Below are 13,881 nucleotides of genomic sequence, written 5' to 3' on the forward strand. Positions count from 1 at the left end.
TAATTGGCAGGCCATAATTAGTCCCCATTCTTTTCCCCCCTCTACAAATGCAGAAGAAAAGCAGTTACCAAAGGATCCAATTTGCAGAGTAATGTTGGGGGAAGCAAAGAAGGGAATCGTTGCAAATCAGCCCAGATGAAATCCATTCTCTAAAGGGGTTTAGGTAAATTGGCTCATGACCTTACATTGAACGATAGAAAAGTCAAGAGAGAAAATGAATACAGATTGGTTGTTCTGAGTCTGAGAACAGTGACTTTATAATTATCACTAAACCTAAGCACTTTGTGTTTTTCTAGTCAATACTCTATTTTAGGAAAGAGCTACAAAAGGACTGAGTTTAACCAAAATGAGTGCTTTGAGACACGAGGAAGCATAAAGATGCTAAATGTTACCTGCCATGGAGACAGTGAGGCAAGCTGGACGAAGATGCAGTCTTGGGAATTATATATTCTCTTCATAATTTGTAGATTGTAACAACCTTCCATTCGTTTTTCTTTTTAAAAAATCTTAACAATATTTTCCAGCAGTTAGGTTTTTCCAAAATACATATAAAGAAAAAGGGCCTAACGTTGGAATCCATTGTTGTGGAAGGTTCCTTTGTGTCTAACAATGTCTCAAAAAGCAATTCAACCAGTTTGAAACAGAACAACCTTCCTCACCCTGGAGCCTGAACCATGTGGATAATGGGAATTGCAGCCCAACATAGCTGAGGAAGGCTGGATTAGGCCATGCTCGAGAAAAGCATGAACTTGAATCTAGAGCTGAGCTGAGATTTCTCAATACATGCACCCTCCCCAAAGAATACCCTGAAGAAATTCCTCTAGAAAAGGCCATTTTGTAGATGTTTTTTCTGTGTATTTGTCAGTAAGAGATGAACTTCTCTTTACTTTCTACCTTTTCCTGGAATGAGGCTAAGTCTAGAACTTTGTGGAAGACATCAAATGGTCAGGTTGCTCCTGACACAAGAATGGCTGTTTTCACCATTTCACCCATTTAAAAAAAATGAGAAAAATGAAAGAAGCAATGAGTCTGATAGAAAGAGTTGGAGTAAACATCTTCCATGGAGAAATTTGGCAAAATGGTTTCCTCTGGTAATATTTACTACCCAAAACAGAGAGAGCATTCTGAGTGGCCCTTTGACTGCAGCCTGAAAATACCTGCAGTATGAAGTTGATTTACATTGTTAAATCCACCCAAGTACCCATTTTCTAAGGTAGTTGTGATCCCAGCAATGTGTCAAGCAATCTATTGCAATCTATTGTTTACATGCCCTAACAGTTTAATCCATTGTATGGTTCATAACAATGGTGGGTTTCAAATCCCATTCCAACTGCTATGGTTAGAATGGGGCCGGCGGTGCCTTCATGGACAAACGCAGCACGTGCCTGCGTTCAAGTGCCTCCACAACGCTCTAGCTGCTCCACAGAGGTCTCACAGGCACTGTACGTGCCATGCGCCTGCGCAGAAGTGCAAAAGTCTTTAAACTCTGGTAAGGAGCTCGGGCGGGCAGGTGGGCCCTCCGGAGCATTGTACCAGAATGGTATCTGGTGCTCCGGGCTGGCTCTGATATGTACGTACCGGGGCGAACTGCCTGCAACCCACCACTGGTTCATAATCTCAAGCATAAGAGACTTGAATACTGGTAACAGTCCCTGTCTATATCCATGATTGTGTGTATCACAAATCCTTCTGTCCTTCCCCACTCTTTCTTTTTAATTTCAATGGCTGTTTAAACAGCACCTAGTTACAGAAGTTATTGCTCAAACTGAATAGATATTCCTCACAAATGTCTGAAGGAAAGGACCCCCCTGAGCTTAGTGACAGCTGTAAGTTGTGGCTGTCTCTGTGGAAGCCATCATCATCTCTTCATGGAAGTAAGGCAAATTAGCAATTCCCCCAGGAGATCGGTAGGGATTTCTTTCCCAGGATTTCCCCCACCCACCAAGTCCTGCAGAGTGGGAAGGTAAGTATGTTCCCCATGTGTCTCCTTCATTCATCGATCTCTTGTGCCTCCAGGAGAGCAATATGAAACCTTGGTCGGAAGCTGTAGCAAGTGGTGAAATAATTCGGAAGGACTTTAGATCAAAGGACTGCAGTTACGTTAAGAGTTTAACAGGCTGTAAGGCTGACAGGCGGTCGGAGCAAGGGCAACCCATGAATCAAGATTGCAAAGATGCATAAGCCCAAGAAGACTGGCTAACCACCTAGGCACTTTCAAGATTGATAGCTGCTTTTCTCTTCCCTCGTAGCCCATCTATTCATCAGCAATAACAAGAGAGCAATTTTCATGGTGTCATGAGACACATACAGTTATATTATCACTCAGGGAAAAGGCAATTCAAATGAAGAAAATCTTGAACTCTTCTACAACATCATCACTATGTCCAAGCATCTAATAAATACAGAAATAAACATTTTCTTAAGTATTCAACAAGAGATGATAGATATACTAGATGATAGATAGATAGATAGATAGATAGATAGATAGATAGATAGATAGATAGATAGATATGAGAGGATAGATAGATAGATAGATAGATGGTAGATAGATAGATAGATAGATAGATAGATAGATAGATAGATAGATAGATAGATAGATAGATAGATAGATAGATAGATATGAGAGGATAGATAGATAGATAGATAGATAGATAGATAGATAGATAGATAGATAGATAGATAGATGGTAGATAGATAGATAGATAGATAGATATGAGAGGATAGATAGATAGATAGATAGATAGATAGATAGATAGATAGATAGACAGACAGACAGACAGACAGACAGACAGACAGACAGATAGATAGATGATAGATAGATAGAGAGGCAGGCAGGCAGGCAGATATGAGAGGATAGATAGATAGATGATAGATAGATAGATAGATAGATAGATAGATAGATAGATAGATAGATGATAGATAGATAGATAGATAGATGATAGATAGAGATAGATAGATAGATAGATAGATAGATAGATAGATAGATAGATAGATAGATGATAGATAGATAGATAGATGATAGATAGATAGATAGATAGATAGATAGATAGATAGATAGATAGATGATAGCTAATAGATAGATGATAGATAATAGATAGATAGATAGATAGATAGATAGATAGATAGATAGATAGATAGATAGATAGATAATAGATAGATGATAGATAATAGATAGATAAATAGATAGATAGATAGATGATAGATAGATAGATAGATAGATAGATAGATAGATAGATAGATAGACAGACAGATAGAAGACAGACAGACAGACAGACAGACAGACAGACAGAATAATATTAAATCTCCAGGGGAAGTATGGGGAAAATAGAACAGATAAAAGTACTGCAAGCAATATAGATAAAAATGTTTTGTTGGAGTAGAAAAGTGAGAACAAAAGGTGGCATGAATAAGAATATAATCACAAGGATCATAAAACTCATCAAATTGTGTGTGTGTGTGTATGTGTAAAACATATGTGCATGCATGAACCAAGGATGTCTTCCAAATTAATAATTCCACTCAATGAAATACCTATTGATGTTATCGCCATTCACTTTGGCACAATGGCAACAAACAATGGGGGTGGCATGGACCTGGCATGCTCTCCGTGGAAACATTTGATCTCTTTATGGATTTTGCTCAACTGCCCATGTGTTATAGGAGGGCAGAAACTGCCAATCACACCATATGGTCCTCTTAAAAATAAATCTATTCCATTCCGCCACATGGCTGTCGAGAGGCATTTTCAGCCAGAAAGTTTGCATTTTTATATGCCATGTCATCATAAACACAGGGTGATTAATCAGCATCCGAGACCAACACCTAGTCACTTCCACTTCATTGCCATTGGCAATTTGCATGCATTTGATTAAACATGCTAGAAATGTACTTTCTTGACACAATTCACCAGGGGTTTCCTTCTCAAAACATATTGAAATCTTAATTAAAATAATATGGAAGGAAACCTGGAAAAAAACCTAGATCAGCTTGTTTTGTGCGATTAAAAAATATCTAAAGAGCTATTACCTGGAATTACATGAGGTCACAGAATTAACTTTTTTAAAAAAGTGGACATTAATTCCTTTATGGCTTTCTAAATGTTTTTGTTTGTTTGTTATTATTGCCATCAGAAAAAGTACTATAATTGAGTTCATTAAATGGAAGGCTTGGGAAATGGAGCCTCGAGATTGAAATAATATTCTCTCAGCCATGAAGCTGACTGGATCAGTGGTCGGTTTCAAAAAATTTCACTACTAGTTTGGTAAGCACGGCTAGGTGGGGGGGGGCATGTGACTGAGTGGGCATGGCCAACTTAACATCACTCACATCCACGCCCACTCAGTCACATCATCCCCACCACCACCAAGCCACGCCCGCAGGAAAAGGTAGGGAAAAAATTAAGTTTTTTCTTACTGTGCAAGATTTTTCCCTGCACACAATGGCTGAGAGAAGCTTGCAGTGGGGTGCAATTTGGGGCTGGCAGATGGGGCCAAAAATGGGGCGGGGTGGGCCACAAGATGCGCATGTTACCAGAGATTGGCAGCTCCGGATCTTGTGGATTTTTTGAGATTTTCTTTGTAAAAAAACCCGCCTCTTCAGACAAGTTTGAAAACTTCCAAGGTTGCTTCGGGAGGGGGCAGTTGGGCAGCATTTCCCCCCCTCCCCGGGCACCTGCAGCCTCGGAGCCTCAGAGCCTGCAGCGTTGGAGCAACTCCCAGCCCTTGTACAGTAAAGAAAAACTTCTTGCGAATGCAAGTTGTTAATTGCCTGGCACTTGCACATGTATTTTTTATGCAGAACATCCCAACTTCTGATTGCCATACCACAAAAAGAAGGAAAGAAGGAAAAATGATGGAGAGGCGCTAGCAGTTGACAGCAAAATGAGAATGAGAAATGCAACAAAGATATTTAAAACGATGCATGGCAGAGAAAATGGGGACACAGGTGTTTTTCTCATGTTCTCTCACAATATTAGAACTGAAGGGCATCCATTAAAACCATGTAATGGGGACATTCTGAGATGAAACTATCGCTTTAGCAAGTTTGTAATTTATAGAGATGATTTTACTATTGATTTTATAAATATGCCCCAACTCTTTCATAAGACATTAAAAATCTGTTCCCCCTCCTCCCCCAGGTTAGGATGTTGGATATATCTGTCTTGGGAGATGATATGATGAAATTTACTGGCTGGTTTTGTACGACTGTTTTTTATTTTAATTATTATTTTTAATAATACATTTTTAATAAATTTATTATTTTTTATTGGCTACTGTTTTAATGTCTTATAGGATACCCAGAATGGATTAAATTGAATAAACAAATCAATGGAGGCCAGTGGTGGGATTCATTTTTTTTTACTACCGGTCCTGTGGGTGTGACTTGGTGGGCGTGGCTTGGCTTCGTGGGTGTGGCAGGGGAAGGATATGTAAAATTTCCATTCCCTCGCCACTCCAGGGGAAGGATACTGCAAAATCCCCATTTCCTCCCAATCAGCAGGGACTCAGTATACAGGGAATAGAGGGGGGCGGGGCCAGTCAGAGGTGGTATTTACCAGTTCTCTGAACTACTCAAAATTTCCGCTACTGGTTCTCCATAAAACTGGTCACAATCTGCTGAATACCACCTTTGATGGAGACTTTAGAGAGGATAAAATAAAACTTACCCAGAGTAGGGATACATAGTTAAAATATACACTTTTAAAATGTAAAGGGTGTGCAAAAATGTATTTATATTTTCAAAGAAAAATGTTATTTTACATTATATTATACATAGTACTTCAATACCTGAGGATACCATTAAACACTCAATCTACTGTATTTTGTAATACTTCAGTCAAGGCCTTTTGTTTTAAACCATCTGCTCTCCCCCAAATTGGTGAAATTTGTATTGGCTGGGTGAAGGACAGATTTAATTAGAGCAAATCATTGATAGGGCTAAAGGAGTTCCTTTCTCTTTTGAATACTTTCATTGAAATATATACATGCAATTCAAATATTTAAATAGCCACAAATTCCTAGGAATTTTGAGATTTGGAATTTTTATTCCATAAGGTATATAATAACTGGAATATATTTCTCTGATATCAAATGGCATCAAACTGTATATGGATCAGTGGAATTTTCCTTGTGTGCATTGCCATGACTGTGTGGAGAATCAATGCTAACTTTAGCATCTCAGTTATGCTTAAATGGTTCCCATTTAGGTTTCATCAGAAGTGTGTACAAACTTTTGAGCCTTTGAATTTGGTGCCAGTATTGGGTGAGCGCATTCCAAAGAATGCAGGCAAGGACACCTGCATAAAATCAGATAAAATTGACCTAATCTAACTTTGACTGCAATCATGTAAGCTGAATTAATCAAAATCAAAACAATGTATTTCTTCCCTGATGCATAGACTCATCTTCTGCAAATTTGAAATTAATATAACCGAATGGCATTTTTGAGCTTCTCAGAACCATAACTAAAGATTTAGGACTTACACTTTGTACATCTCTTATATACCGGCACCTGTAAATATTGCCTTAGGGCTAAAATAGAACTATCTATGCATATTTTGGTCTCTAGTTCCTGTAATTGTCAGCACTTAGCCAAATGCTAGAGTGAGACCTGTTTAGTACCTGGGTAAGAGATTGCCTCAAATGTTAGGTCTGTAGAATAAAGCAGAAAGTAAAAACAGCAACCTAGTGGAAGGCAGTGGCAAATATTTACATTGTGCTGCCAAGAAAACTAAAGATGTGTCTATAAAGATACCAGAAGTCAAGTTTAACTTTATCTTTAACTTTCACTTTGCAGCTTATCATGTCTAGATTTAAGAAGTAAGAAATGAGCCAGACAATGAAGACAAACAAATACCATAAAATATTTTTGGATATTGATAGATTAATCAGATGCTTCCAGCAGAGGAATGTTTATTCTTGAAGACTGATTTGTATCGTGAGAGGAACTGACGAATATCTGAACACCTTATCCTTCAGAAAAAGCACCTGAAGGCAGTGGTGGGATTCAAATAATTTAACCACTGGTTCTCTGCCCTAATGGTTTCTTCCAACAACCAGTTCACCAAACTGCTCAGAAACTTAACAACTGGTTCTCCCGAAGTGGTGCGAACTGGCTGAATCCCACCACCATCTGAAGGGCACCTTTATACTAAGGTATCATAGGTACATGTGGCATGAAACAGGTAAGGGTCTTCTTTGGGGCAGTCCTTGCTCTCTGAACTCCTTTCCCCTGAAAGTCTCCATAACCTCAACCTTTTTTACATTTTACAAACAAAACTAATATTATTCCAGTGTGCCTTGAGCCTTAGCTGGTTGTTGGATCGCCAGTTAGATTGTCAGCTAGATTGTTTTTAGTGCATGACATTGTTTTCTTTCATTTATAATTTATTTGTGTACTTTTAATTAGCTACCCAGAGTTCATTTGGAGTGGGACACAACACAAAGATGGTTAAATTAATAAAGCCACAACACTGAAGTTTTTTGTCACAGTGGTAGCAGCCTCCTTCAGGAATCTTCCATGTGTACAACATATGTATAGACAAGGAGGGGCAAAGCTTGGAATCTGGCTGCACCCTTGACATCCTGTGTGATCCTAACCACTTGCTTGGACCTCTGCAGATTGGCACACACCTCCAGGGATGTAGCTGACATCATGCGGACCACCACAGATAGGAACAGAAATGCAGTCTTGTTGCCCCCCTCTCAGTTTCTTCAAGTACAATGATTGAGCATCTTAGCAGAACATTATGGTGGCAACAGATAAGGGTAAGGGTTGAGGGGCATTAGAGTGGGAGGCAAAGCACTACAAAAAATAAGGGCCCAATGTCTCATGCTGGTTCCTTGTTCCAGCACCAGGATCTCAACCCCAGTTCTTGATCAGCAGGTCTCCTGCGGCCTTGGCCTTCAGGTGTTACTACTAAATGCAAGGTCAGCCTATAATGAGGGATTTCAAGAATTTTAGTCTGTGTTAGATACTTGCTCTAACTACAGTGGTTTCCACCAAGGTACTCTGTTCCAGCGGGAACAGAGGTTTAATCCCATTGGTCGAAGGGTCTGACAGCTCCCTATAAAAGTGCTGCTGTCAGACTCAATCTTCGCTGGATTGTTCTCACTTGTTGTACTTAATAAAGAGCTGTTGTTACTGTTAGCCTGTGTGTGCCTATTCATTACCCAATCTAACACTGGCGATGAAAGTGGGATTAGAAGGCAACTAGGGAAACCAAAAAGAGCGTAGAAATCCAGCAAGTACATCCAGCCCGGAGCTCAGAGCGGCTTCGAGTAGCCAATTTTGAGTGGCAGATTCCAAAACACCCTCAGAACACAAAATGGCCATACACGCCCCACCAACTCAATATGACCCAGTCACCGAGCACTGGGACTCGTACATGCTACGATTTGACTGCTTCCTCGAGGCAAACAACCTCATGGGCCTTTCTGAAGGCTGCAAGAAGAACATGTTCCTCGGATACTGTGGCCGGGAAGTGTTCGAGATGGTGAAAGACCTCTCTGAGCCGACACCGCTGCAATCAGTCACCTGGTCCATGCTCCAGCAAACGCTGAGGACCCATTATGCCCCCAAGCCATCCAAGCACGTTCGCCAGCATGAGTTTAACATCAGAAACCAGAAAGAGGGTGAGTCGATTAATGAATATGTTGCGGCGCTCCGCAAGGCCGCAGAGTACGATGAATTCCGAGACCTGGACAAGCTGATTCTGGACCGCATAAATTGCAGCATACAGGACATTAACCTACAGAGGAGGTTACTTGCTAAATCTAACCTCACTCTACAGATCGCCTTGGACGAAGCCAGGGCGTCCGAATCAGCCGTCAAATCTACTGAGACTCTGCAGCACCAAAGCGCTCCACAAGATGCGCGAAAAGGTACACGCGTACATTGCAAGGCTGCAGGCAGCTCACCTCTCATGACCAGGTGGACCATCTTCTTAGCTGCCTACTCCTACCACCTCATCCATCAACCAGGTTCCACTTTGGGGCACGCTGACACGTTAAGCCACTGCCCGCTGCCCAAACTTCTCGCTGACCCTACCCCCGAGACACCAGCCCTCCTCATTGACTGCCTTGAGACTGGGCCTGTCTCATCCAGTGACTTTGCCCGTCACTCTGCGAAGGACTCCACCATCAAGCAAATTTTGAACTGGGTGTGGAGGGGGTGGCCCAAGGGGCTTGTTGGGGTTGATTTCAAAATGTATTTTACCAAACGTGATGAGTTATTGGTTGTTAATGGCTGTTTACTGTGGAGGGACCGGGTTGTTGTTCCACCCAAACTGTGCATTGCAGTGTTAGAGGCTTTACATGTAGGGCATCCTGGAATTGTCAGGATGAAGTCTTTGGCTAGGAGTTACGTGTGGTGGCCTAACATGGACAGGGAGATTGAAGAATGGGTGGCTACCTGCACACCATGTCAGGAGTCCAGACCAGCTCCCCCAGAGGAGCCAGCTAAGGAGTGGGAACGACCTCAAGCATCATGGTCTAGGGTGCACATTGACTTTGCTGGCCCAGTTCACGGCCAGACATTTCTCGTACTTGTGGACGCCTACTCGAAATGGTTAGAGGTAGTCCTGATGACCTCCACAATAGCAGAAGCGGTCATCAAGGTGCTACAGAGACTTTTCTCCACACACGGCCTGCCCGACATCTTGATCTCTGACAACGGGCCCCAATTGGAACTCTATAGATAAGAAAAAGAAGGGAGATCATCCACATGTGCTCTGGATGGCTACTTCTCATGAGGAGACTACAGGTTAGTGGTCTCCTGCAGGTTTGAACATTGGAAAACAAAGAGATCAGCCATCGTGCCCAAAGCTGGAGTGTATCCTTTTAAAGGATAATGAATAAGCTAACCTCACTTTCTAATCACTTTCAGAAATTGCTTGTTTAACTATCCTGAGCATATTGAAGAGTTTCGAAGTGAGAAGTTTGAAAAACTGCCTGGTGAGTTTATCTTCCTTCTTGAACAAAAGAAAAATTAACTATGAGATTAAAAATTAAGTTAAGACTTCAAAGCACTGGAAATAAATGGCAAAAAGCTAACAGGATTTTAATCTAAGAAAGCTATAAATGAATTAGAGGTCCAGACAATTTGGGAACATTAAGACTTTACTATAAGATTTTGGAAACAATTTAATAATATAAACAGTATTTCATGGAAGTCAGTATCTTTTGTCTATCTTAAGTCAAAGCAGGACATTAAACAGGGTGAAACATTCCAGGAGAAATGTTTAAATTTAAATTTAAATGGGGTAAAATGTAAGGTAAATGTCTTTGGTTTTTTGTTGGAGTGGGGATTTACAAAATGACACAAAACACTGTAACATTAGAAATATTTCAGGAGATTTTCTAAGAATGGGGAAGATACAATATGAAAAAATGTCAGCAATAAGGTCTGCTTCTAAATCTAAAGCACATATTAAATCTGATACAAAAAAGTATATTATAAAATAGAGAAGGCCCTTAAAATGGAATTACAAATGGAAAGCAAAAAGAATGATCCTGATAAGGGCTTTTTACTGGATATATAAAAGAAACTGGTTAAAACTTTGGAAATCAAAGTGGAAATACGAATGATAAATCAAGACAACCACTTGATTAATGATATTTTACTGGATTTACCAGAGAGATTTGCTTTTTAAAAAAGACTTTGTGATGGGGAAAAGAAGGGGGGAAAGAAAATTTAAGAGAGACCAAATCCTTCAGCAAATCAATGAATTAAAGAGCAAGATTATTAAAAGTAAAGGGTAAAAGTCAACCAACCATAAAGTTGGTTTGTTTAATTAAGGTTATAGTAAGGCATGTTTCTATAAAACTTTGGTAATCCTTTGCAGACTTTTTGCTAATATCAGGACTGAAAAGTTGAAGGTTTATAGATTTGCATATATATAAGGGATGGATTATGGAAAGAAGATACACTTTTTGTAAACTTATAGGATGAAGAGGTATCAATTTTATTTTCAGTTGCAATGAAGATGGAAATAACTTATTTGTAATTTTCATCTTTTTATCTTTATCTTACTTTCTTCTTTTTATTTATTTTTTTATTTGCACTTTTCATTCCTTTTCTACATTTAGCTTGCATTTGCTTTTACTATTGTAATTACAATCTTTAATAAAAAAAATATTTTAACAAGCTACCTGTTCAACTAAGTTCTACAACAGAATATTTTTTAAAAGAGGACCAGTAAAAGCCACATTAATAGGATGCCTATAATTATAGGATCCTGATGGCTATATTGAAAAAGGCAAACTGAATACTTTGGCTCCAGTCATAGACTTTGATGACCAAGAAATCCAACCCAGCCATTGAAGTTGGTACCATGTAATATAGTAATGTAATAACCAACATTCCTCTGATATTTAAAGATATAGTAATCCAACATTTCTCTGATATTTCTTGATGCACCTGGAGGACTTAATATAGAATGCTTTAAACAATTTTAAAATTCTCTGATGTGATATTTTCATTTATACAAATTCAAAGGACAATTGTGCATGCCATTTCAGAAGAGTAACATGAAGGGTTATTTTTTAAAATATCATCCATTCTACTGTCAACAAGACTTCTTTGGCTTGGTTGAAATGGTTCACTTGAATATCCCAGATGGCTAGCCTGGAAGAATGCATTGTGATTAAAAGAGTAAAAGGAACATTTCTTAAGGACATTTGGATGCCTTGCACAAAGCAGATGCCATTTCTTAGCAGGGTTTGAATCTTAGTTCTTTTGCAGTATTTATTCCTGCTGAAGAGTGTTTAGCTTATATAATATTGGCACTTCCTAGCAATGCTAACCACTAACAGAAGTTTGAAGAGAAGTATTTGGAGGTTAATGAGAATAACAGCTTGGATGTCGATCCAGAACATGAAGATAGTTGTGAGAGTTTAAAGATTGCTAAGGTGGAAGAGGGGGAAGGAGATGAAAATATGATGTGCCTTCCTAATTTGACTTTTTGCTTCCTAATTTGAGTTTTTGTTAGACCAGTTCATCTGATTTTGGATAAATTCTTAGACTGAAGGAAAAGTTGACTCTTTCTCCAATGTTAATTGCGGGAACATGTACTGGTTGACTCCAACGACAGCATCCTTTTGTTTTCATGCCAAAACAGCTTTAAAAATGGCTAAGTGAAATGTAGATGTCCACAAAAAAGATTGTATGTTCATACAAAATGTGTACACCATGAATGTGCTTAAAGATTTGCATGCCAGCTGAAATATGTGAGGCGTGTGAACAATATGAGCTGAATGCCTCAACTTAGGTTATGTTTCTGTAACTTTCATTGTGAAGCCAGGTTCACAATGAAAGTCAACAATCTCTCCTGTCCATTCAGAAACTCTGCTGCTTGAATCCTCCTTTGCTGAAGTTTTGAAAAAGCCATCAATAAAATACAACCCTCCTCCAAATATTCAATTGTAAAGCATTTTGTACAACCTTCATCCTATTCTCAAGTGGGCTATGGAGTTTCTGAAATAAATATTCAGTAGTTTGAATATACTTCAAGTGCACTTGTGTGTGTTTTCCATTAGTACAATTGAATCGACTGAGATCTGATATGTGGACTTTCTTGTTCCTTGTTTTAGCATGTGTTTTTTTTTAATTGAAAAGTAGCTCCGGGAGATTGTTAAAAGCTTTCCATTAGAGGTGTTGGATTGGAGCAAACCTCTAACAAGAAAACTTATTTTGACTGAAATGATGACTACAGAAGATCAAATAGAAGCCCTACAAATCCCCCCCCCCCGGCAAAAAAACCCTTTATTTAGCATCATAAAGGCAGATTTCTGGGCTTTAAGAATAAATGCATGTGACAGTTTTCTATTTCAGATCCTAGGGAACATTTTATCTTCAACTCCTGACACTCTTCTTCTTTTTCTAACCCATATGTGGCAAAGGAGACGATACCACCCCATGTTACTAGCACACCCAGGAGGTGCTTATCTATTCCTCCTTCCTCAAAATCAGATGTTATTAACAGGTCAAGGTTGGAGTATATCTATGTACAGTATATAAAATTTCAGAGGAGAAAGAGTTATAACAGACAGGAAGCAAAATTTACGGGGAATATCTAGAGAACACTGGCTAGCTGGATGAACGGCTGATGACTCCCTTATTACTGCAATCACCTCTATAAATTTTTTACCATTCATCTCAGCTACTTAGATTTACTGCAGCCAACGTCTCTGGATATAAAACGGCTTCCCCTCTCTTTTGCTGCTTTTGTTCTCCTAAGTACTCACCACAGACCAAAGCTGAAATTTTGTATGTCACTGTCAAACCCTTATATTACCAGCGGTGGCTAAAATTGCAAGGTTCAGCTTGTGGTGAACAACTTCAGATGATATAGTGGCATGATGAAGGAATGGCTATGATGGAAAAAAACATAGGAAAAGAGGTGAGACTGCCTTAAGCAAAAAAAGATGCTGTTCTTGCTTTGTGTCATGCACAGCTGGCAGGGGAATCCTGGGAGTTGAAGTCATGTATCTTAAAGTTGCTAATGTTGATAAACACTGTTTAAGTGTTTGTAAGATTAATTCCTTACTACCAAAGCTTTTATAAAGTGGAAAAAATAAAAGAGGGATGCTTATTCATCCTTTCCCCAACAAAAAATATCTGCCTGAGTACTGGTGTGCCTTGGACCCTCAGTTTTCTTTAGCAATAGCAATAGCACTTAGACTTATATACCATTTCATAGTGCTTTTACAGCCCTCTCTAAGCAGTTTACAGAGTCACCTATTGCCCCCAATAATCTGGGTCCCCATTTTACCCACCTCTGAAGGATGGAAGGCTGAGTCAACCTTGAGCCAGTGAGATTTGAACAGCCGAACTGCAGCTAGAGTCAGCTGAAGTAGCATGCAGTACTGCACTCCAACCGCT

Source organism: Natrix helvetica (genome assembly GCF_964273705.1).
Source record: "Natrix helvetica genome assembly, chromosome: 2".
NCBI classification, from domain to species: Eukaryota; Metazoa; Chordata; class Lepidosauria; order Squamata; family Natricidae; genus Natrix; species Natrix helvetica.